Source organism: Phalacrocorax carbo, chromosome 9 (assembly GCF_963921805.1).
Source record: "Phalacrocorax carbo chromosome 9, bPhaCar2.1, whole genome shotgun sequence".
Taxonomy (NCBI): Eukaryota; Metazoa; Chordata; class Aves; order Suliformes; family Phalacrocoracidae; genus Phalacrocorax; species Phalacrocorax carbo.
In genome coordinates, this window is record NC_087521.1 from 6,600,937 (window position 1) to 6,628,014 (window position 27,078).

A 27,078-nucleotide genomic window follows, 5' to 3' on the forward strand; every position below is an offset into this window, starting at 1 on the left:
CGCGGGCGGGGAGCGAGGGGGGGTCTCTGCCTGCGCGGCCCCGCTCCCGCCCCCCCGCCGCCGCCGGGCGCACGGGCGGCTGGCCGGCCGACCGACCGACCGGCCGCGGCCGCCACCCCCGGCCGCACCGCCGGCACCCGAGAGGCAGGAGAGGTTAGAGCCGTGGGAGGGGGTGCCAGTGCGGGGGGCGGAGGGGGGGGCCAGGAGGGAGAGATTGGGGGGGGGGGGGAGGCGAGGATTAAAAAAGGGCGGGGCTTCCTGCGAAGACAGGCGGGTCATCTGGCCAATCGGAACAAAGGAGAGCGAGGTTGGGATTGAAACGTGTAGCCAATCACGGGCTCGAGTAGAGGAGCCGTTGGGGGGGGGGGAGGCGGGGGCGGCTTAACCTCTGCGGCGGGGGGCGGCGGCGGCGGGGAGGGCAGGGCAGGGCATGGCGGGGCGTGTGCGGGGGCCGGCTGCCCACCCGGGAGGGTCCCCGCCGTGATGCGGCGTCACCTGGGTTACGCAGTGCGCCCCGCGGCTGCGTGGGAGGATGGCGAGATCGCCCGAGGCGGCCGTGGGATAGCGGGGACGCGTCCTCGCCGGGGCCGGCCGCGGCGTGTCGCGGTGCGGAGGGGGCCCTTCCGACCGGGGGGGGGCGGTGGGGGGGGGCAGCGCCGCCGCTCCGCGCCGGGAGCCTCGGACGCGCCGGGCTGCATCGCGCAGGCTTGTAGGAAAAATAATAAAGATAGTATTCCTGTCCTGTGACAGCCGGGCTGGCTGGAGCGGTGTGGCGCTGAGCGGCACTTCTTACGTAAATATTTCGTAGAAAATTCAAAGATGGTTCACTGCGACGGAGGCTATTTCTGCGTGCAAATCTCAGATTGTTCGGGTTGAAGCTTAAGACATTGTAAGGTGTGTGTGTGGGGGGGTTGTCTGCGTGCTGTAAAACCGTTTTTACTCCACTCTTCGCTATTCGTTGCCTCTGAAAAATTCTCTCAAGCTGATATAAATGTAACGGTAGCGGTCAGTACTGGAGCATCAATTCTCTACAGAATGTAGAAATGTGTGTTTGTTGCATTAGATCATGCTCTGTGCTAAATTGGTATTAATATGTATGTGTGTGGAATGGCTGCTGACTTGATTCCTCTTACTAGGCAAGCTCAAAACCTGGCTGTTTGTGGATGAAATCCAATTTCCATTCAAAGCTCCCTGGGAGGCTCAGCCTTAGTTTTAGTAATCACTTACCATTAATACTGCCCCAAACCATTTTTAGTACTTAAAATAGAAATTTCTTGTACAATACATAATATAGCACATCACCTCCACTTACGAATTATAAGCCAGATACATAATGCATTAGAGGATATTAAAAGGTGGGCACTTTAACATCTAAACAGGCTCTGCCCAAAAGTGTTCACAAATTAAGAACTTGATCCAGCACAGTGCATAGGAAACTTTCAATGACTTCTTTGGGAATTGTGTCCCAGGAATGCGATATCTAGGCTCCTCGCAGGCAGATGAAATAGATGCGGCAGATTCAGTAACAATTTGATAGCATATATGGTCAGAAAAATGATTGTATAAAAATGGAACTTTCTTACTCATCATATAGCCTTTGTATCTAAGATACTCTGACTCATAATTGCTTAGTTTACTGACTGAAATAAAATTTTAGGCTTCTGTTACCTTGGCAGTTGCTGACACAATTATGGCACAGCAAGCTGGGGACTGGTTCTAGCTCTTACATTTTCTTTACTAAGTTCCAGTTGAAGAATTTTAATTAGTATTTGAGCCAGAAAGAGCACAGCACGACTTGAAAATTTCAGGTCCAGTTTGTAGGGTCATCAGTCCTAAGAGGCCTCTTTTGATTTGTAAACTAAGCAAAAGACTTATAGAAAATGTTGAAGACAAAAATAAAAACCCCACAATGCTTGAATGAAGCCATCTTGAGTCAATTTCCGCAGTGGAACTGGATAAATTATAACACTGCTCCCTTTATCTCGCTGAATATGTCCCATTCATCTGTAGTAACGTTGAATCAAACAATTCTCTTGTTTTAAGACCACATCTGTTTTACTGTGCACCCCACACCAATTTTAATTATGTGGCAGATCTGATTGGATTCAGCACCTGCAAGTCTTCCCTTTGGGAGCTCCAATTAGCTTATAAAACATTTACTTGATTGCGTTCTTTAAACAAAAGTATTGTTTCATCCTAACAACAGGAATACTGAAGTGTAGAATAAAAAAGGGTTTTAACGTGATAAGCAGTGTGTATGTTGTTTGTGTATCTGTCTTCCATAAGCTTAGAGGAAAAAGTGGTAATCCTGAAACCTAATTTCCTCAGACTCAGCAGATGTCTGTCCTGCGTTAGTCTGTTTCTTTACTAACAGCTGTTTCACAAGTGCCTCCCCTTGTCTCTACAGAATGCCTTTTGTTTAACAATTTCCTGATACCTTATCTCCTAGTCCCACTAAGACAAGCTTTTTCAACTTTTCTGGTACATACAAGTAGGGTTTTTTATAGTTTAATAGACACGTTTGTCTTTGAAGAATTTAGCTAAAGCTAAAATAGTAGCAGTTCTACTTAACTAAGCAAATAGATGAATATAATAAACATTTCAACAAATATTGATTTAATATTAAAACCAGTACTAATTATTACAGGTATGCTTCAGAATATGCTTATTTCTCCTTATTTCACTGCTTGGAGCGGTGATGATTGAGGTCTAGGGGGGCATATTGCATAAAGTGCAGCCCTCTAGTGGTAGAGGTCACAGGGAGTTTAAAGCAAGCTGTGTTTTCTGTCATGGGTGGGGAGCAATGAAATACAAGCAACCTAGGACACCGCCCTGCGCTATATCAGCCTCCGGCTTTGGTCATGGTCCAAAGCGCAAGCAAAAGTAGTTGTGGAGGCCTGTAGTACAGCCTTGCTCCCACTCCATCGTGATTTCTATGGAGAAAGGACCGATGGAAAAGTAAAAAAAAGTCTCTATCATCAGAGTTTTCCTCTTTTTTCCAAATCTGTAATCTGTTGCTCCGCTTTTCCTTTTCAGCCAGCTCTAGACTGGCATATCTAACCAGAGATGGTTGAAGCTGTCGTAGGATCTCGATTCCTTTTCTGCTTCTTTCAGCCATGTCCTACCAGCCAATGTATTCTATAACTTCAGTATGAGTGAGTTCAGTGATAGCGTAAAATACAAATTCAATTTGCCAGCTTTATTTCTAAAAACGCTCTTGGCTGGTGGAGGTGTGGATGGTAGCGTTCAAACTAATCTCTCCCACAGACATGAGAGCTGTGCTTAGAAATGAAAGGGATTAGGGAGAGGCATAAACCAAAGCAATTAAGCATGTATTTTAACAAATAGAAATCTGCAGAATAACTGAGGTGAAGTTCTAGTAAGCATCACCTAATCTGATCAAGTTCACTTTGTCGAACAAGACTCAGCCTCCTGTTTCTTGTAGAGGTGATGGTTATTTCTCCGCTGACTAACAGAATGAAAAGTTTGTTTTTCCCCTTATGGGAAATACAACAGAGCCCAATAATCATTAGATGAAAAACGATACCTCTTAAACATCCCGGCTTGGTAAAAGAAAACAGATACAGTCTTTGTCCAAAATGATGCCGCTACTATTGGCAGTTTTTCGTTACTGAATGATTGCTGGGATTCCTGGTAAACTTTGGCTCCACTAAAATTGCGGTTAGTGATGAACTCAGAAGTCTCTTTCAAGTCTTTAACTTCTGCCTTCTTTTTGTCAAACTTTTTTTTTTCTCCAATAATCTATTAGTTTAACTATTATTATTGATTAAATTATCCAATTGTTGCTTTTTAAAATACTGCAGAAGTTGTTCACCAGTAAAAACCTTTGAGTTTCAGTGGAACTTCTCCAAGATCGCAGCAATATTAATCTTAATGAAAATCAAACTCAGGGTTTGGAAAAACAAAAGCCAAATATGTATTAGACAGAAAGTGACCTGATTATCTATTTTCCCATGCTTCTATTCCTTTTATCTGCACCTCTATTATATGCATTACATTATATGTTTATAGTCGCACTTTTCACAGAAAAGAGCACAGACAACTGCTAAACCCATTCATATTCTAGACCATTTCTGTGTAGTAGCTTTCTTTTTCCAGTAAACTGAGGATGGTAACTTAAAATCAGTAATAATTTGACCACACTGTTTATCATAACATAACTATATTGGCCAAAACTCCCTTTCTACTGGTAGAAGGAGAGAGCGTGTCTCGGAAATCAATGTCCATTTCTGCTGTCTCGGCAAAGAGATCACCTGCCGCCTCCTATTCCCACAATATTCATCAAAATTTGCAAAGGCTTTGTTAGACTTTTCTTCAGGAATACAGAACTGATTTTTTCTCAGTTCCACATTACTGAATCTGTAGATCAGATTTATAAGCTGTTCCTCGTTTTTTTTATACTTGGGGTTACCTGAGGACCTTTCCAGAGCTCAGTGTGAAAAAACAAGGTAGCCTCAGGACAAGATCATTTTTCATCCCTCCCAAGAAATTGAATACATGGATCAGGGCATGATCCATGAAACTCCAGTGGCTAGACACTTACCCCAAAAAGGCATCTCCATGGTGATCTTTCTGTACAGTAATTTAAAGACCTTTTATTTCTCAGAATGAAAGAAATTGAAGACACTATTTCATTTGCCTTCCAATAATAGTAGTATTTTCAGTTTTGGCTTTTTGTGTTGGTTCTTTTGTTTGTTTGTTTGTTTTAATAGGAAAATAGATAATTCAGGGATTAAAACTGGTACAAACTGGGAGTAATTAATTGTAATGATACAATGATGTAACACAGTATGTGAGAAATAGCAGGATCACCTTGTGTAGCTTATGTCAGTCTACGGTGTTACTGATTCTGTACCTCTTAGCACTGTCTTACAAAATAACATTGGTGAAGCACCTCTTCCAACTGAATGCAGCCAGCTATCACTCCAGATGCTTCAGGATGTATTCCTCTAACAGGATGGTGAAGAGGGCATTTTTCAAGGAATCAACATACCCATTTCCAATCTCTTATTATAATTGCTCTAGCACTATCACTATTTTATGTCTCATTTTGCCCACCCACCACCAACCGTTTTACTTCTTTGAAATATTGGCACTTCAGGATAAATGAAATATGAAAAAGAGAGGTGTTAACAGCAAAATTAGTTTCTTTCTTTGTCTTGTCGAGCCTGGTCCCCTTCCTGAGAACCGAAAGACCTAGAACAATGCAGCACCCCCTAAGCGGTCATAAGGACACCTCTGCTAGGGCTCAGCCATGCTCCCAAAGAGACTAACACCATCTTGATTGTCCTCATAAATTAAAACTAGTGAAAACAGGTTGTACTTTTAAATGTAGTCTTACAATATAGGACCTTATTCAGGATTCTTGAAGCCTGGAAGTTTGCTAAAGTTCTGCTGACAAATGAGAGTTATTTTAGTGGAGAAGATCAGAAATACTGCCGGAAAAGGAATGGAAAGGGGGGCAAGTAAACATGTTGCAGAGGGGACAAAGGAAAAACAAGAATGAGACAATGAAGTCAAAGGAACTGTCTTTTCTGTGCTATGTTTTATATTAAATTATGTAGCAAAATTTGAGTTGCTCTGCTCATTTTGCTCACTGCCAAAATGTGTACTGCTTGAGATCATGAAAGACAAATATATCCTAGTAAAATTTTACTAGTAGACTTTCCTACTGCTAACCACCACCAAAGCCCACTTTTTTCCAGTATAATTTGTAATCAATCTTTCAAATAATAAGCTATTACAGAAAAAGTAATTTTTACAAGTATAATACTATTATAACAGTAGGCTTTTTGCCAACGGAAAGGTAATAAAAGTCATAGCTCTAATATTATTGCAGTAGTAATAGTTCCTAGTAGAGATCCAGAGATCTTTAAAAATACTTTCTAAAGGTTTACCATAGAAAAATGCATGTGCTAGTAGATTACAAATTAATTTCCAAGATTGTAGGTAATTGTTACTGCTTTTAAGAATAAGAAGTTACACTGGGAACCTCCAACTGATTCTTCCCTAGAGTTTGGCAAATGCCTTGGAGTTTTTTCTTGATGAAATAATTTTACTTCACCAACAAAAATTAACGATTCCAGTGCTTTGTATTTCTACCCGCTTGAAATCAATTACTACAAAATACCCCTGAATTGGAAAGTCTCCTGGTGGGGGAAGGTAAACATATAAAACTTATTGTCAGGATAAATTGGCCAGAATGATTTGGCACATATCCTCAGAGTTTGCCATGAAAACATGTATCCACGTGTCAGCTGCACACAAAGGCGATCTGGCCCCAGAAGCATGGGGATTAGACGTAATGCTGCCTCTCTGAGACAAAGGGTATTCCTTAGTGCAGTGAGGTTAAAACAGACAGCTCATCAGTAGTACAAGTCTATCTAAATTATTCAGTTACTGTTTTGAGCCAGAAGGAAGGGTGGCAGATTATTAATTACTTTTGGGGTTTATTCATCTTGTTATTTTGTTTCAGTGAAAGCAGCACTGGAAACATGAAAAGGAACCAAAATATGAGACCACTTTGACTTTAATCACTTATAAGATATGGTATCGTTTTCTTATTTTAATAGTTGCAAAATACAACTGATTTGATTTACATTTCAGTAAGACTTATCATGAAGTTGCTACGAATGTTTGTAAGTGGCTGCATGACTTTAAATTCAATCAAAGTGAATGGAACAACTCATATGCTCGAAGTAAAGCATACGTTTGCCTACCTTACTGAATTAATGTTTCGTTTGTTTTCAGTTCAATGGGAGAGAGCCGCGTTGCTTCAATACTGCAGATTTAGGCCACCAAATCTCACCCAAGTATGCAGTAACTCAATGGGAATCTTTCTGCTGCAGCCCTGATCACCTTTCTGAATATGTGACTTTTAAACATTTTCTTCAAAGAAGTTATGATTTGCTTTAAATGTTCCACATACATATATTATGTGTAAAACCTTTGGTTTTTTAAACCCTTCAGATAAAAGATAGAGTTCCATGGACCTACTCGATGAAAACAGTTCCATTGACTTCAAGGGGTTTTAAGTCATTCAATACAAAATACTAAAGGGGAAAAAATAGTGGAGAGAGGAAGGAAACTGTAAGAAATATTAACATAAAATGCAAAGCATTCATGCAATGAGGGAGATTCTCTTCATATTCTAGTGATGGGCAATTTGAATTAATTTTGCACAAAAATATTTAGGGATATGAAATAGAAATATATAAAAAAAGTATTTAGAAATACATAATTTATCCTTTTTAAATTATACATCAGCAAAATAACAGCTGGTATATAATTTAAAATTTGGCAGTTACAAAAGTGAAAACTAAAGACACACTTTCCAATAATTAAGAATCACAAATTAAGGTGAAAATCTTTACATAGAGATTTTTCATGTTGATAATAAGCAGATATAAATACAATGTTATAGAAAGTTACGTTTTACACGTATATATGTGTGTGTGTGTATATATATAAAAAGCCTGTTTCCTGTAATTTTTCTGTGTAGTATTTTGTTTGTAATATTTTAGCCAAGTAGGAAGACTCCTGTCTCAAAACTTCTAAATATTTGTGTTCTTGTTGTTCTTATTTTCATTTAGAGGTTTAAGCTGTTTGCTCTAGAACAGAAGTCATATATTGAAACAGTAAAAATAAAATTACTGCAGAACTGAGTCACTGCAAGTGAGATGAATGCCCATAAAAAAGTACAAATCACAAAATCCAGAAACGGGATCATCGTGCGTATTAGCAACAACGCTTACAGATTCATCGAGGCTCACAACAAAGGTATTTATAAGTGGGCCTCCTGCCTCTGTCGCATGCTGTCATAGCTTTGGATTGACTGCTGTTAGATCCCTGTAATCCTGAGCCCCGGGATCTTGTCCTACATGTTTACCCCACTTGGTATGCCTGTTAGTAAGTACTTAAAGTGGAAATGAACTCTGATCTTTGTAGGTGTTTATAGCAAAGAGTTTTAGTCCTTTAAACCCCATATTTAACATGTATTTTTAAATACAGTTTATAAGAAGCTGCATTCAGTCTGATAGCTTATATTTTCCAGTTTAGCCAGTTATGTTTGGTTAATGCCTGGCATTTCTTACCTCAGTAGGGTGTTATGGCAGTGATATTATGGAACACATTCATGGATGAGGAGGAGCACAGAGTAACAACAGCCACCGGGCTAAAAATGACATGTTTATAGTAGAAAGTCTTGGCAACTTTGATATCTGTAATGCACTTGTGATATAGAAAATAGAAGAAAATCTCGTATTTTAGAAGACTGATGTGACAGAGAAATAATATATGACTGCCATTCACTTGTGAGGTTATGTTGTTATGCAGAAATTACGTAGAGATTACAAGACAAATACTGTCCAGTTAAGAAATAGTTCATTAAAACTATCATATCCCATCCCACCTGAAAGCTCATTTTTGCCAACAGATTAAAAACAATGTACTGAAGCTAAAATTGCATGTATTCCATTTTTGCTGTCGTGGTTTTAGCTGGGATAGAGTTAATTTTCGTCACTGTAGCTGGTGTAGTGCTGTGTTTTGGACTTCTTAGTATGAGAATAATGTTGATAACACACTGATGTTTTAGTTGCTGCGCAGTAGTGTTTATACTAGTCAAGGACATTTCTAGCTTCCCAGGCTCTGCCGGGTGCACAAAAAGCTGGGAGGGGAGGGGGCACAGCCAGGACAGCTGATCCAAACTGACCAAAGGGATATCCCATACCATATGACGCCATGCCCAGTGTGTTATCCGGGGGGAGCTGGCTGGGGGAGGGAGGGAGCAATCGTGGCTCGGGGACTGGCAGCGTCGGTCGGCGGGTGGGGAGCGGTTGCATCATTTATTGTTTGGGTTCTTTAACTCCTCCCAAGGTTTCACCTCTCTCTCTCGTTATTTCCCTTTTAATTTTTATTTTTAATTATTATTATTATTACTACTACTACTGTTTTAATTATTAAACTCTTCTTATTTCAACCCACGAGTTTTCTTACTTCTCCCTTCCGATTCTCTCCCCCATCCCACTGGGGTGGGAGGAGTGAGCGAGCGGCTGCCCGGTGCTTAGTTGCTGACTGGGGCAAAACCACATTTGTTTATATCAAATTATATCAGAAATAACCCACATTAAGGAGCTCTACCTAAGCAAAGGAACAACAATAAGAACTTTCTCCCCTGCTGAAGGAGAAAGCATATGGAGACTGACTATTTTAGCTAATAAAACACCTAAAGCCTGATGGACGAAATGCTTCCTGGATAATACAAATTAGAATATATTCACCTCATCTAGATTTAATGAGTTGGACAGCATTTATTTTCTCCAAATAATGAGACGTATTCAGTTCTGTTGAAATTCAATAGCCATAGAAAAAAAGTTCCCATAAATCGGGTAAAGCAAATAAAAGGATATAGCACAGCATTATTTTTTTGATTTCGTGATTATAAAGAAGAGAAAAGCCTTAACATATACATATGTATTGAAAGAACAATAAATACTCAAATAGACTTTGAAACTTATCAAGGCAGTGTAATATCACTTAATTTTTTCCATTCTATCCATTGAAATATATGTATTACTCTAAAATCTATTTCTAGAGATTTCTCTATACACGTATATAGTCCTGTAGATAAAGCTAATTACAAACAGGCTATTCAGCTGTAATCCCCAGAGCTGAAAAGTGGCAAGAGTTAATTGTAAAATATGCTGAATTAGTGTAACTACTGCAAAAAGCAGTGTAAAACACTGGCAATATAAAATTTTTCCTTCCCTCGTTTGAAGGTGGTAAAAATATCACCTATGTAGTTAAGAGTTCTAAACTTCACTCTTCTAAGAAATTTCGTATTTGCAGATTTGTACCCAGTACACATCTTGTGGCATGTAGCATCTTTGTGAAAATCACTGCTATTTTCATGTTATGATAGTTATTAATACATACTTATACAACATTAACTCAGATTGGCTTTTCCTCTAAAAAGGATGCTGAGGCACACGGTAGTGATGATATACCAACTCTCAAGAAAACGGCAGAGGTAGCTAATGAGGTCAGTTAAGCCTTATTTCTTTCATGAGTGACAAACTCTCATGGCAGGATTTACAGAAATAGAATCATAGAGTATCTTGAGTCGGAAGGGGCCCATAAAGAGCATCGAGTCCAACTCCCCGCTCCTCAGAGGACTACCTAAACCTAAACCAGATGACTGAGAGTGTCGTCCAGGCTCTCCTTGAATGCTGACAGAGTTCGTGCTGTGACCACTTCCCTGAGGAGCTTGTTCTGGTGAAGAACCTTCCCAATGCCTAGTCTGATCTTGCCGATGCAGCTTCTTTCCGTTTCCTCGTGTTCTACCTCTGGTCACCAGAGAGGGGAGATCAGCACCTCCCCCTCCACTGCTTCCCCGAGGGAGCTGTAGGCTGCGATGAGGGCACCCCTCAGCTCCAGGCTGAACAACCGGGTGACCTCAGCCGCTCCTCGTACGTGTTGCCCGTAGACCTTTCACCGTCTTGGTCGCCCTCCTCTGGACATACTCTAATAGCTTGATGTCTTTCTTATACTGAGGATAATAATATAAATGTGAAATCACTCGAGCCAATTTGTACAGCGGTGTCATACGATGTTTTTTCTTCGTATCCTAATGGAACGGCTAACTCCATCTGGATAGAACCTTTCTCCTGGCATAATTTCATCGACATCACTAGGCTGTGGTTAAGGAAATAGATCTTCCCATTATGGAAATGTGTTTTAAATTTATAAAACTTGTAATTTTAGTCTAATAAAAGTAGTTTCAATACATTCAATACATTTCAATACATTCCAATCTACTTTGTTGATTTACTCCTGGAACCAAAGGTGATGTGATGAATATCAGTAACAAAACCACTATTAGTATCTGTCACCCAATGTGGCAGGTTGTTTTCCAAGTTCAGATAACAGACTGGTATATTAAGAGTGCATTACAGCTACGAAAAAAGTACACAAAAAGATGAGAATTTCTTATTAGAACATTATAGTTCTAATCCAAAATGCACAACCGGTAAAGCTAGATTTTTAAAGGAAAACATGCAAGAGTTAAAATTCGTAAAGCAAAAATATCTTGGCTTAGATGCATTTTTCATTTTAAAGTAAATGTGTTAACAAAAATGGGACTATAATAAGCTGTACTTTTAAAGTTTAGCTAGGTGTACATGGCAATAGAATTGTATTTCCAGCCTACTTTACTATGGAGTCTAAACTCCACCCCACACCCCACGCTCCCCGATTATTTTATTGTGCTTTTTGAATAATTTACCATTTTATGAAGGTGAAACACCTGGTAGGACTTTTAACAACTTAAGAAAACACACAAAAGATGATGATGCTAGAAAATGAATATTTTTAAGGCTTTATTCAATTGTTAGGATCTAACTCTACAAGTGACAATGTGGGCAGTAATCACATGCAGTCCAGCCAAATTCAAAAATACTGTTCGGTTTCAAAGTCTGAAAGGTTTGGTTCCCTTATGCAAATGCTTATTCACCTGAGTAGTCTTTATTCATATACATGATGGCGTTCAACACAATTTTTCACAAACAATCAAAACACTGAAGTGCTGCAAACAGAAAATCTTCTGTTTTCTTGTGCTTTTCCACAATTTTCTATACAGGAAAGAATTCTGAAGAATTCAAAATTGAGTGTTATGTACAGCAATAAATGTCTGCAAAACATTTTGGTGTCTCTGTTCCTATTTCTACAAAAACATATATTGTTAATCATGATAATCTGAAACATCATTGTTCCTGAAATATTGGTTTCTTGAGTAGGTTTCTTATACTTAGATGAATATAACTTTGCTGACATTTAGAAAATATTGATACCTCAAACTTTTGTATATGTCAAGTCTGACTGAAAGTATTATGTTAATTGTCTTTTGGACTGCTTGGGTAAATTATTCATTATTACATCGTCATACTGTGGAGGAACTGGGTTGCACTATCTCCAAATATTATGCATTACTTACTTACAAATGGTTGAAAGCCATTTCTCTCTTCATTACAGTTGGTCACCTTAGTGAAAGAAAACAGTCAGCTTTCCAGGAATACTTTATTTATTTAGAGCCTCTAAGATCTCCCAGGAGAATATGTCATATAATCAAATGAAAATGCTTGGCGTGATAGATCCTGCTACACTGCATTACCTTCTGTGGAAAGTCATTTATGAAAAAACGAAGTATGCCCATGCTATTCAGTGTCATCTAGATATCTTAATAAAACATAAGGTGAAAGCACGCATTGGTCATGGAAGTTTGAACTGTATTTTGTCGTGATCGTTTGCACTTTTCAATTTGATGAAATGAACATTCTGTATAAATCTGGCCACCCGAGAACAAAGCTTAAAACTGTAATTATTTTATGAAATTAAAGGAACATTTCACTTTTTTATCATGAGTTGCAAAGTTATATTAAAAAATCTTTACAGATTTTAATTACATTTAATTGTTCAAAGACTTTAAAAAATATATATATAATCTATTAAAATACAAGTGTGTATATATGTATGTGCATATATGTGTGTCTATACATGTGTATGCAGAAGTAAAACGCATGCATATGAATGATGTACACATCTCATACATGGTGTGTATGTATATATGTATATATGTTTGTACATGCATTCATCCATAAAATCACACAGCAATTTTGAGCCCTCTAGTGGTAAGAAACTTCTTAGTTAAGAAACCATCCAACTTATCAGAAGTATATCCATTTAAAAGACAGGTGTCTAAACTCTACAACACTATTATGCTTTCGTATAGGTTCAAGGTGGCTCCCTACAGTGGCTGTGAGTCTGTAGATACAAGTGTTAATAACGACACAGATCTGCAAATTAATGTATTGTCTCTGGCATGGTAACTTTTCCACCTTTTCTCTTTTGAAAATATGGCTCCTTTGTATCTTTTTGACACAATGATGATAATTTGTGATATTTCCTTAAAAAACAACAAACCCCTGCCATGAATGCTGTCAAATAAAAATGGAATGTTTTCAGACACAGCATCCTTATGCTCAACTTCACATTATATACTTCCACAAGTAAGTACTACAGATGGAGGAGAAGGAAAATCTGCATTTCAGATTGGGAAAGGATTCATCACGTATAACTTCAGCCGTCTAAAAGCTGGGTTTCTAGACCAAGCTGGTTGTTTGCACTGACCCTAATGTCACTGGAGGTAAATAGGACTGAATGAATTGCCTTCTAAAGGTACCTGGAAGGGAGCTGTAAGACAGGAGAAATCTTTATGGATGCAATTTTCTCCATTTCTCAGGGAGACCTGGCTAACTAACTTAGAATCAATATTTTCCTTTTAGAAGGCTGAAAAAAAGTATATCATTATAAATTTTATATAATATAAATATATAACATTTATATAAGTATATATTTATATTAAAATTATATAAATAACCTCAGTTTGAATAAGATTAAATAACATTATAATAAATACTATTCTTTATAACAATATTTATAACATATAATACATATTAGAAGATAGCAACATAATATAATAATAATGCATATTAATATTATAACAACACATTAATAAACAAAGAACATAAATCTCAGGTTAATTTACTGCATTGGGAAACCATTCTGCATGATTACTACTATTTGGGGGGAAAACCCAGAATAACATTCAGAAGTGTTTTGTCTCGTGCAGGATGGATTTGACGGGCTCCAGAGATCACCCTTGCTTTAATTTTCCTCCTGGACTCAGTTTAAACATTTGGTCTGGATGACCACCCATGCCTGAGACCGTATGAATCCTGTGGATGTCCCGTTTCTTCAAAGATTAACACTTCAGTCAGAACCTTGTCCTTGCAGGAACAAGGGAGCACAACTATCCAGAGCGGAAAGATTTCCAAGCTCCTTTTACAGGGCAATCTCACGGGGAAGACCTTAACTATGGTTTTCATTCCCTCTGTCCACAGTCCTATAATCATGGAACATGTTGACTCTCAAGAATAGAAACAGTTTAATTGGCCAGGGTTTTTAATAGGGATGAATATCAGTGTTTCTGGAATTATTTCATTTAAAAAATAGTAAAGTAATTTATGAATGTAATTGGTTATGTGCCAAGAGCTTAGGACAGGAAAATTATGTAAGTCATAAGCAATTCATTCTCATTTTTAATAATAGAGCACCAAATTTGCTTCCAGTGTATTAGAGCAATTTAAATAAATTGTTATTCAAAAGACTGTTTATTTTTACTATCTAACAAAATTCCATACACGCATGATACTGAAATTAACTCCTAAAAGGAATATTTTTGTTAGATGCATGTAACATTTGCACAGGTTGAATTTTTTTTACAAGGTTATCATCTGGGTAAAACGTGCAAGAGGGAACATAAGTTTTGTGTGCAGTAACAGTCAACCTCGGCAGTAGTGAGGCAAAAGGTTGGAAGCTAGTTCCAGTGTGCAAGAGTATGATTATCACAAAACCTGGAGTAGGGTTGTAACTTGTAGAAGAAAACACTGGTGACTTCATAACAGTGAAAAGAATTCCTTTGGAGACTAACACCGAACAGTACTATGTGACTTGGAATGTTAAGGAAAAAATAAATGTTACGTTAAGGCACTGCATTTTTCTCGTTTAGAAATCATTTTCTAGTAGAAATAAAATAGAAAACTAGATTATTTTATCAGTGCTATGCTTGGGATAAACACTTAATCGTAACTTCATACCTCACAAAATCAAGTGTTAGTGCTTAGTTATTAAATGTTTATAACAGGAGCATATGATGTCTGGATAAAAGTGTTTGTAGACAAAATAATCTTAAGTTCCTCCAAGAAGGCATAGCGATTGCTTTAGCATGGCCAGAATATATTAGTGAGGAGGTTTTATGGGGTGCTTAAACTATCAGGAGTTCTTAGTTCAGAAAGATTATTGAATGGCAGCCTGGTGAAAGAGGAAATTAAATTTAAAGACTGCTAGTGTGAAGTCATCAAGTTGTACGTCCAGACTGCTTTTTTGCAGCTGACGTCACTATTGTCCTTCCTGCGTCTTCCAAGTCTTGCATCGGGACTACAATAGACCAAGATATCATCCATTGGTGTGTCACAGGGGAGAAGAATGTCCCTGGATGAATAATCACAGTTCATGGGCCACCCAAAATAATATAGTTTTAACATCTTAAATAGCTAGCTGAAAAAAATGCCCCTAAATAACTACGGTTGAGAGTATAGACAGTGTACATTAGAAAAAACAGATAAAGACTTACAAAAATACAGGTTTTTATCTCCAGCCTTTAATATGTACCACATACCTTATAAAGTTTCAGTCAGATATTTAAAAGGCATATTCAGGGCAACAGCTAAACAAAGCTTTTCACACAAGGTTGAATAATAAGGCTGAGGAAGGGCAGTCTGTTAGACTTCCCGTGGCCCTATGACTTAGCTAACAGGTGCTTCAACAATATCCCCCCTCTCCTCCCTTTATCTGGAAACAAATACAGAGGCCAGAATGCAGCTAAGCAATAGACTGTCTCTGCTGTCCAATGTCATCACGCTTGTCCAATAGGGCCCGCAAGGAAACATCAGTTTTTATGAGGTAAGACGTAAGTTTCATAGAGCTTCTACAGCCTCTACTATTAAACAGGGTCAAGATCTGGTCTGAATAAGGACTTGAACTGAATGCATTTCAGAGAGATTGCCAATATGCTTTTATAGGAACTTATATGGAGGTATGAAGAATCACAAGTAATATAAAACATCTCACTTCATGATCCAAAACAATCACTGTCTAAGATTAGGAGAGGATTCCTTTGCGGACATTGCCTTATAATAAGCCAGCTGCACTTTCCTGAAGGCACTGGTTCTTCATTACCAGCAGCTGGACGATAGTTTTGATGGACTGCTGTTCAGTTCTGCTGTTTCAATTTCTGCGTATGTCACTAAGGGCCAGGAGAGACCATGTAAGGGTCAGAAAGAAGGAGAGGAAAAGGTTCCCGGCTGAAAAGGTGCTTCTGCATTGCCACTGAATTCCGGTGCCACATCTACAGGTTTCTTTCTTTGACATTCAAGAACTGAGTTCACAGACATGTTTTTAAGAAACCTGTTTGTAGTTTACTTATAGACGTGCTGAAGTAATCCTGTCACAGCAGAGGGAAACCTTATAAAAAGATGCTTTAAAATCTTATCACTAAAAAAAAACAGTGAAAAACATCTTGTGTAATACAATCTTAAAATATTTCTGCATACCTTCTTATTAAAATAGTCCGTATGTACGTACTTATTCCTAGTTACGCAGATTGCTTATCCATTTGCTTTACATGTTTTAATATGATTTATAGATACAAAAAAGATAACTAGATCATCTAGCCTGTCATCACGACTCACCAAATTTTGCGCTCTATACCATTGCCAGATATTTTGTCAGACTAAGACGAAAGCCCTCATAGATTTATCCTGAGTAAAAACTTCAAAAGCAACCAGCTTCCTGAAGGAAAAATAATAAATTATACTAGATATGACTAGGTGAAATGTGTCCATGATTAGAAGGAAAGTGAAACCTCACAGTGCTCTGCAAAGCAAGCTGGGAAGGAAGTTTTGCAACCTGCAATCAACAAAACGATAAGTTTCAGGTTTTTTCTCACAGTATAGTATATGTGGTCCTTTCTCTAATCTATTCTGTGCCCTAGAGGAGAAGAAAAATCAAAAGTCCATAACCACAACATGTTTACGCAGATATATATCAAGAGCAACAAGAACATCTTGAATTTACAGGCAGTTATTTTAAGGCCTGAACTATGAGATATTATTATACATACTGCCCTGCTCCAAGGCGCAAAGATGAGACTGTGGAGAGCAATCAGGTCTTCTGTGACTTTAAATTTCTCAGCTTTTCCTCCCAAGCCCAAACCTGTGAGGGGACTGTGTCTTATCCTCAAAACCCAGAAAGGACACCGTAATTATTCAGTGTGGCCATCTGTGCTCCCCACTAGTAGGATGTCTTCCACAGATTAGGTGAAAGGGCCTCCGATTTTGTTTTAAGGGAACCATGTCCCTTTCAGGTCACCCAAAAATTTAATGTATTATTTCTAGAAGAATTACCTTAATTTCGATTCTCAGTAATTAGCTTGTGTTGCATTTCTGACAGCAAGATCAAAAAGCTCTGTGCTGTCAGATGTAATTCCCATGTTTAAATACTTATTTATCAACCCATCTCTTAAACTTCCTTTCAATATACCAGATAAATTTAATTACTTACACCCCACACCATAATGCAAGGTTCTCAGCTACGCGATCTTGGTTTTGGGGGGGTTGGGGTTTTGGGGAGTTTTCTTCTGTAACCTCTCCAGCATTTCCCATCTCCATTCCCCTTTATTATCCATTCAAAGATTTCGTTAGCCTTCTTTTCACAGAAGCACAGAAAGCTCAGGTTGAGGATGTAATCTATGATAATACTCTAAAACCTAGTTTAAGCTATTGGTTTTTAAGACAGATTCTGCCATTCTGTAGATACAAATTTTCTTGAAATAAAAACATATTCCTCTTACTTTGGCTGATTAAATAATTTTTTTGTGGATACTAACCATTTAAATCACTTGATTTAAATTACCCTAATAGTAATCCATCCTTATTTTTTAATAGCCTACCAATCTTTGGATAATTCTCAAACCGTTAACAATATTCACTGATACTTCTTAGGGACTTCTTAGCAACTTTCAACTTTTTCCCGTTCCCAGTTTCCTGGTGGAAATAAGAATGAACATATAACAAATCTAAACAAGTTAAAACAACTTTTGGTTTTTTTAGTTACTTTTGCACAAAATTTATGCATAACCTTTTCTGTATCCATCCCCTTCAAGGATCCAGAAGCCATACTCTGAAGGCCATAAAATATATGTAGCAAGAGGTTAGAACTGGAACAAGTAAAAATAGCCAGAAGATCTTGAATATCAACATCAAAAGAGCAGTTTCTAATCCCTCTAGCCCATTCCTGTGAATTTTATAGAATGCATGCGTTTGAATCAAAAACCACTTCATTGTACGTAGTAAGTGAATTAAGACGAAGTGCACATGCCTACTTTGTTTATGATCCATTACTCCGGTCAAAACCAAAACCAAACAGAAAGAGACCTCACGCAAAAAAAAAAGCAGCTATCTGACTAGTTGTAATTATAATTGTAGTCTCTAGTTCGTTACCAGCAAAGTTCCAAGGTAACAAATCCATTCTTGTACCTCCAGTGAAGGTCAGGCCAGCTAATTTGTTATTCTGTGTTATATCCTTTTCTGGGTAATGGGACAACATTTGCAAATCTCACTGTTTCCCAGTTTTCCAAGATAAGTTAAAAATTGGCAATGATTCACTAGTTCCTTTGAGACTTCTGAGCATAAATTACTTAGCTAGTTCATTTGAAACATTCTCTAATGGGAACAAATGTTGCCTTATCAGTGCTTTATTTCAGATAGAAAATGTTGTGTTTCCATCAACGTTTGAATGGTTTGGCCCTAAACCAGCCATTATCTCAGCTTCTCTTACTCTGAATGAACTTGTAACCTTTCTGAGAAAGACACACCACAGTGTACAACACCCCCTTTTTTTTTTCCTAGTAGATAATTCTGCAAACATTATAGCTCAGATGAAATAAAAGCATCCAGCAAGTTGTGTACATGCTTTCTTTCTTAAACATAGCTTTCTATAGGAGTCCTTCTCCCTTTCTCTGCTCTGTCTTCTACAGGATTACCTTCCCGCTTGAGTGTGATAAGCAGTCAGAATCCCTCTTCTAAAAGAAAGAGCCACCATATTTATTGTTTCTCTAGTTTTGTCCTAGATAATGCAGAAATATGCATTGAAAATTCTATATTCTATATTCTATATTCTCCTTTGCAATGCTGGAGACTTCTTATAGGCTATGATTTGATTAGACAAACAAAAGACTTTGTTTATATGTTCAGGATAGGCTATTTCAGAATGGCAGGGGGGAAAAAAGGACTCAGAGAAGCTACTTTATTCATTGGAAGTGTTGTCCAGGGAGTTAAAACTGGAAGTAAAATCTAATATTTTAGAGCAGTACTTTCGCAGGAAGACATTTTTAGTATGTGATATTTCAAAATCTGGAAAACATTTCTCAGTGATATTACATATTTTAGAGACTCCCTGTGTTGACAGAGTTTTGTTGATACTTTTATATGTGGTTGGATGGTTTTGTTGGCATCTGTGAATTCCAGAATTATTTCTGCTGTCAACAGCAGAATCGCAATAGTAATGCCTTAAGGCTGCTTTTTTTTTCCCCTAAAATAGATACAAAAACAGCAGACCACTTTCAGCCAAACAAACTGACTGATTTTTCCAGAAAGTGCCCAGTTTCATAACAAGTCTTCTATAATCTTTACAAATATTTCTTGTTACTCTTCCAGAAATATGCTGCAGATTTGAATTTGAATCAAGTTACTCCACTGGCTGTAATCAATAATTCTCCAAGAATTAACCAACTAGAACAGGAATTTGCAAATAAAAGCTAAGAATTCTGATGACTAAGGCTGGGAATTTGGAGGAGAAATGGGAACATGTGGGGTAAGGAGCGTGAGATTGAATAACAAGAAAAAAGAGTAACAAGGTAAGAGTGCTGTGTGTTTGGAAAGCGAAAGAGGAGGAGGCGGAACGTGGTAGCCGAAAGGCTGATGTCAGCTGACCTGCAAAATTCTGAAATCAGCAGACGCTGAATGCGCTGAACAAGAAGGTGGAGCAGCAAAGATTATACAGAGGAAAGAGTGGCAATATAAGACCAACTGGGATCAGGAAACTTCGGGAGGCTTGATAAAGAAACACTTGAAGAGAGAGGAGCATGAAGACCAAAGCAAGGACAAAAGAAACTGAGTTTGGATGCGGAATTAAGTCAACACAGATATTACCAACCTAATACTTATGGTTACATTGTTGTTTAAAATCACAAAATGTGGTTCTCTTTGAATCTTCTTTCTTTCTAGTTTCAAGCTCAGGGAAATGTATATAAAATTACTTTTAAAATAATTACATTAGAAGGATATTAGGGCTGCGAGCTCAAGCATCCAGCCTATATTATGGCTGTTACCTATCAAACTTATCTTGAGTTTCCATTGACGCTCACCCAAACCAAAATAGTGTGGTAATGTCTTTGACAAGATGGGGCTGTTTTGGTTTTTCCCACGGAAAACAGCTCAGCCAGCTGATCAGAGTATTGTATGCACAGATTAAATTATACCTTAAAATATATAAAACAACTTACCACATGAAAATATAGTTCCCCCAGGCCTACAAAAAATGACATGAAATATGAAGTAATATACTTAGTGCTTCTACATTCACAAATCTAAATGTTTTTTTCCTAATTATTTACACCTAAATTAAAACATTAAGTTGAAATAAAGTAAAATGAATGTATCAGTGAACTGTAAATTTCACTTAGACTCCTGAAGACTCCAAATGAGACAAAATGACAGTAATTTCTACTAAATTTTTTCAAACCTCTTATTTAAGAAAACTTTCTAATCTGAATAGTTATTTTATGTAAGAACTTTTAAAATTATTTCAAAGCGTATGAGTGTTTTAAAGATCTTTATACTAATTTCATACTGATTTATTGATTGTTGCTGATGCATTAAATACATTTAATCAACTTTATAATGATAAAACTTTAAAAAATTGACACCAGTGAAAGCTAGTTCAAAATATCTAAATATGATTTTTTAAAAAATTAAACTAGTTGAAACAATTGCTTCACAACGGTGCAATGGAATGAGATAATGCATCACTGTCCTGAGGCTAGTATTTTGAATGTCTAATAACACAACAGATACATACGATGCACTAAGTGTAATTTTAATATTCATTTTTATGACTCAGTTCTTTTCCAGAAAGGTCAATTTTAAGTTAGCCTATTTTTAAAAATAGCTAAAGGGTCTGATTTTAGATTTATGTAGGTAAGCTACTGGCCCGGGTTCTTCACCTAATTCAGCATTAAAGGTCTGGCTTTAAAAATGATTTTGTTCATATGTAAAATACTTTCATTCTGTGGCTTTGGGAAGATTGGTGTATGCACAAAGCTAGAAGGAATTAAAAGGGAAAAAGGCATGATACTGTATGTGCAGAAGTGGAACAGCAGCGAACAAATAATAAGGGTAGACACATGAGACATTGTCTCAGATACGTACAAAGAAATACTTGATGAAGAACTGAGGTTTAATTAGGCTGTAACTTTTAACAATTGAAGTCAGCTGGGAACTGCCCTGCAGTAACTCAGACCACAAGGGTGATCGTTACTTACGTTTCCACTTACTGGACAGCTGCTGCCAGTATTCACCACTTCACAGTAAGTCCAGCCAATTTCTAGGACCTCACGTATAAGAAAGGCTACTGAAAGCTGTAACCCTGTTTTCCTCTTCTTCAGTTATGGCCTTTCTTTTCTTCTGCTTTAACTCTATTCAAACTGCCAAGACATGACAATGTATGCAGCTCTCTAACCCATGCCACTAAGCTGTCGCTATAGGGATGGTAAAAATACCTAGTATTTGCATTCTGGCAACATGAGAAATACTCTATTCCAGTTCCAAAGAAAGTGAAGGTGCAGTGCTCACATAATACAAATTTGTAATTAGTATAGTAATTATTAGTAACAGTAATTGTAATAATAATTCTATAGTAGTCACAGCAGAAAGAAAGGGCTCAGTCTGATGGGGAAGCTTTGCGCTGCCTTTTCCTTGTGCTCAGGAGATTAAAAACTGAACACTAAAGAATAGAAAATAAAGACGTGATATTTGGGCACTTGTTCCTTGACAGTTTTGCTAAATATTCTATTCTTGTTATTTGAGTGGGCAGAGTAATGGCTGCATGGTGCCTACATAAGTCACTATACTGGCATTCAAAGTCTAGAAGGCAATATTGGGCATAGGATCTCTTTCTATCACCCTCTATCTCTGCTGGTACAACAGCCTATGAGACGCCTGAAGTGCAACATCTGAAGTAAACTATACGTAAGAGAAGTAGTTCTGTTAGGTTTCAAAGAATAAAACAAATCAGAAGTGTCTTGTTTTCTAGTTTTCATTAAAATGTATTAACCTAAAGTATATATTAAACAAAGGTTGACAAATTGTTTTAGTAGGTTTATGAGAAGAAACCTAAGATGGAGGTTAGCAATTTTTATATGCACCCTGAGTTGAGAAATTAACCTGCAGGAGTGTTAGAAATAAATAACTAACTCCTTAATCCCTAGTTGTTTAAAACTGGAGTGAACGCTCTTCAGATGGAATAAAGCAAAACAGTAGCCTCTGAAAAGTCTAAAAGTTATACAAAAATGGATCTACAAATTTCTTATCTCTTAGGGGAAAACATAAACACTGTAGCAGATTTACCTGCTACCTTCCTGAAAGTAGGATCAGATTATAGGTATCTGTAGAGAGCACAAAGTTTGTTATTTCAAAGTTTTCAGTGGGTAAGTCTCAGAGTATTTTTGCTTTCTCTTTGTCAGTGTAGAGAATGGCTCCTTTTCTCCCTCCCAGGAGGGATTTTTCTCTTCCTTTCTATTAAAACAACTAAAACTTGAATCAGTGAAACTGTGAAAGAGGAAAAAGAAATATAAGTTAAGAAAAGTAAAAAGTTTGAAGGCAACTGGAAATTGACAAATAAGTGTCAGAGCAGAAAACGATGGCAGTTTGCCAACCAGCTGCGAAAACTAATTCAGCTTTAGATAAAGAGATTTTAAAGGGGAGAAGGACAAGCAAACTTCAGAAAAAGGAAGAATAAAGGAGCAAAGAATAAATCCTTAGAGCTGTGTTAAAGAAGAAACATAGGCAGTGCTTTGTTGTTTTAACTGCAGAACTGCAAGAGGGGCTTTTCATTGAGACTTTGAATAGCACCAAAGAAACAGCCAGAATAAAGTGGAAGCACTAAAGGTTTCCTTAATGCAGCAGCTTATAGACCAGCCCTCAAAAAGGGATTTAAAGATTAGCTTCTCTAGACAAATAGAAATTATTAATGGCAGTGCTTTCTTCACAAGTCTACATATGGACATAAAAATAACTGTTGCACACAGTTCTGTGTACAGATTCATGGCAGGAAGTGGCTGAGACTGTTAGACAAACAAAATTAAATAATTGAAAATTTCAGTGTAAGACACCTTTCCCTAGGAAAGTATTTCAGCGAGGCAGTATGTAATCTTCAAGAATACAATCCTTGTTTTGTTTTTTTTTTCCTAGGTACATCACGTTGGTTATTTCCTGGTCGGAGAGCGTGTAAAAGAATGAAGTGATGAGTGCCGTCTCGTCACAACAGCAGACCAAAATAGCAAGCTGGTATATAAAATAACATGAGGGAAGGTGGTCACAGGCTTGTCCTCTCATCTGTCACTAGGCCTTTTAATCAGGCTGTGAATAGCAAGTCAGCATGATGTAATGCTGCTGGTTATTATGCAGAGATCTAATGGCTGCCTCTCCTCTGCCCAATTACAGCATTCTCAGAAGTTCCCTCAGGACAACATCACCTGACCACTCAGGCTACACAGAGCTCAGTGGTCCCCTCTGGGTGCCCTTAAAACACCACGTCTGAGCTCACAAGAGGATTCCCCGAAAGTGCCAGGCTCTGAGAGTGACCTCACGCATACCCTCCATATGAACCACATCCTTTCACCTCCATTATGCACGGTTCCACTCTGCTGCATGAAATTCCCAGAGCAGCGTAGCACGACTGCCCGGCTTTCATCCTGCACGGGCAGGATGCACATGCTCTCTCACATCACAGCACGCACCTTAGGTACGTGAAAGATCTTGCATTAAGAAGACGAGCAGTTTTGGCCCGCATCAGACAAAAAGCCTTGACGTGTATAACTGCCATAAAACCCAGGGAGAGTTCACCTAGTTATGTTTAAATCGTTTCTTAAACACTCTTCCGCAGAGGGAATTATGAATGGGAAATATCACCCCAAAGTGTGTTTTGCAATTTTATGGAGAAAAACAGGAATAATATTCTATTTTACTGTGAAGTTAGAACTCAGAATTTCAGTGGATCATTCGAACAGCAAAAAATAATTCTGCAAATAAATTACATTTTTATTGTGAGCTGTAGTATTGTTATCAGCACAGATTAGTAAACTATGAAATAAGGAAACAACATGGAGACCCTCTGCGCTCAGTCACAAACAGGCTATAGAAATGTCATCACTAGCTGACATTTCAGTTGTGAAAGTTTCTCATTTCCTGCAAGCTTAGGCAAATGAGGGATCTAAGCTATATTTTATTTTTTATGGCTACATTTTCCGGCAGTCAGCTGTTTCAGATTGACAATAAAATTCCTAACGGTAGTTGTTTGTTCTTCTTTTGGGAAGTTTCTTTGGCAGGTTTTATCAGCTTAATAGTTGTTCTCCTGCTACTCAAGAGTGCTGAAGGCTGTGCTTAGAGTGAGGAACAGCAAACAAAGGTGTTGCCTTTGCATCTTCCATGGCCTGTAAGACCCTAAATGTTGTCACCATCCTTGTTATTGTCTTCCCCATTCATAATTTTTCACTGTGTATTTGTCCTAATGTTTAATATCAGGTATTTTAATATGGATTTTCTGAATAAAGGGTGCTTAATTCATTGTCTGCTTTCTTATAACTATTTCTCCCGTTGGATATGCATATCATATGGTATGTATGTTCTTTGAATATGTCCCAGTTGTGTGAGTGAGCCAAACCCAATGACGAAATGCAAGAGAAGGAAAATTATTCAAAAATATATAATTTTTAATTCACATCCTCCTAACAATATGGAATTTACTTGCAAAGCCTTTTTAATAATTTACAAAAAAAAAATAAAAAGAAAACAAAACAAACTACTTGAGACAACATCTGGTCTGGAAACCTTATGTTACAGATTTCAAATGGCATTCTCCCGATCGGTATCAATGGGTCCATCAGAATGTCTTCCAAACCATTATCTGTCATCTGTGATGAGGAGTGCAAACTCCTTGAGGTAAAAACAATATATACATAGTATTGAGAGCATTGATAGCACTTGATAATGGTAAAGGGGTTTATGATCATATACTCTAATTTTTAAATGCTTTTATTTGAAATTTGTATTGTAAAGATGATGCTAGCAGCTAAGTGAGAACTTGTGACTCATGAAAAGATAACTGGAAGGCATGTGTTATGGCTTTCCATTCTGTTCTAGACATTTAATAACAATTGCTGGAAGGGAACAAGGAAGTCTGTCATTCCCATTGCTTAATCCAACAAATACCTTCACTGGCATTAAGAAAGTTACTGGTGTGAGCAAGAGTTGTGGACTCAAGAACTTAATCTGGCAATGACTGAGCTGAGAGTTCTTGAGCCACAGGAGGAGAAACTGCTGGAGATGTGGCTGCCCTTGTGTGTGTCAAGTTCAGATCATGCTACATGGGTTCCAGGACACGAGGGCTGTTACCAGCAAGCCCATTATCTCCCAAATGTGTAAAAACACATATATGGTATATGCATCAGGGTTTCTAAATTCCTTTTTATATGGATGTCCATGCCTGGTTCGCTGCTGGACTGCTTCTGGACTGTTGACTGAAAAACAGCATGTAATATTGCTATACTATTGCATGCTTATTGCTGATAAAACCAGGCTAACAGCTGAGAGAGCTGGTTTTTTTGTTTTTATTTGTCAGACCGTAAAACTGAAATGTTAATTTCGCCTTCAACAATATCTAATTAGTAACAGTTCCTATTCAAAATCTTTATTTTTATTGGCTTGAGTTACACTCCATTTTTTATAAAGTGTTCTACAAAATGACTTTTTTATCATTTCTTTTAAACTTCATTATCTTTTTGATGACACAGTAATTTTCACTTCTATTTCTTAATCTCCTTTCAGCCAACTTTTTTACTTTGATTTTTCTCTACAGCAGTGCATGATTTTACTCATCTATTTTGATAACTTTTAATGGAAATTTACTTTATCATAAGGACACCCTACTACTTTTAGATGGGTTGTGTTTGCCTTCCTAAAAGACTTCTTAAAAGCTGGCTCTCTGCGGCACCTATTAAAAATAATAAAACTGTCCCCCTAGGATATAGCTAAGATCCTAGGAGGTGAACAGATCATCAAGAACCTGAAACAGTTTGCAACCGTGTCAGATAGCTTTGATAGTCTTTGCAATCTGTACTAGAGAGTGATCCTCTCCGCAGCTCAAAGAGAGAGCTCAGGTACTGTAAAGATTGGCTGACTCTTGTAAATGCAGTTTTCCTCTAGCTGAAAAATACAGATAGGAGCTGAAATAATGTGTAAGACAAGCATCTTGATGATAGTCATTTATAGAATTTTTATCTCCCTGTGAAACAGTTCGATAAGCTTTTACAGTATTTTGCAAAACTTTTTTCTGAGTTTATAATCATGGCCTGTTGTCTCTCTAAATTGGAGGAAGACATTATTGGATCCTTTTTTGGATACTTGATGTCTAGCATTAGGCTTTAAAGCTTCTGTATCGTGGAGAAACTTTCGAATAATCTCCTTTTAGGATATTTTTCTTCTAACATATATAAGTTTGAAAGGTTTGAAAAGGAGTCGGTGGCAAGGGGGTCTTAGGGCTATCTAGTTATGAACCAAACAAAAGGTAACAGGGGCACATGAATTATGCAAGGTCATTGGAAGTGCAGAACTAGAAAACTCTTATAGAGAATTTTTTTAAAAATTACTGACTGTGAGCCTAGCAAAATTGCATTTACTGGCCATAACAAGTTGAACAAGACCGTTACATTTTTTGAGCAAATAATATTAATCTTTCTTTTTTACATGACAGCTTTTCAAATAATGGAAAACCTGATTCCTTTTCAGTTACTTTAAGAAACTAAATCAAGTGTAAATCTCACCAATAAAATCACCACTTGCATTTGAGACTTCATCCATGCCAATGTAGCACTGCAGTATTTAAACTCTTTTTCCCAGTCTGCATCATAATTTGCAAATCACTAAGTGCAGAGAGCTGCAAAGCGGCTGTAGGAACAAAGGACCTACTTTTTGATTGCAGTTGTTTTTTGTTAACATAGCTTACCTGCATCATAGGCTTAAGCTAATAAACATTCATTTCATATTTCTA

The 27,078-nt window shown here is 37.6% G+C and overlaps 1 long non-coding RNA gene across 2 annotated transcripts; it reads left to right on the forward strand.

Annotated features, from left to right (window-relative positions):
• The first annotated feature begins 57 nt into the window (after positions 1-57).
• LOC135314990 (uncharacterized) lies at positions 58-27,078 on the forward strand. 2 transcript variants are annotated; one of them, XR_010374406.1, is made up of 5 exons: positions 58-153; positions 751-7,800; positions 19,410-19,566; positions 23,223-23,318; positions 23,475-27,078. It is a non-coding gene; the product is annotated as an uncharacterized LOC135314990 (long non-coding RNA). The 2 variants fall into 2 exon arrangements; XR_010374405.1 differs by having other exon boundaries at positions 23,223-27,078.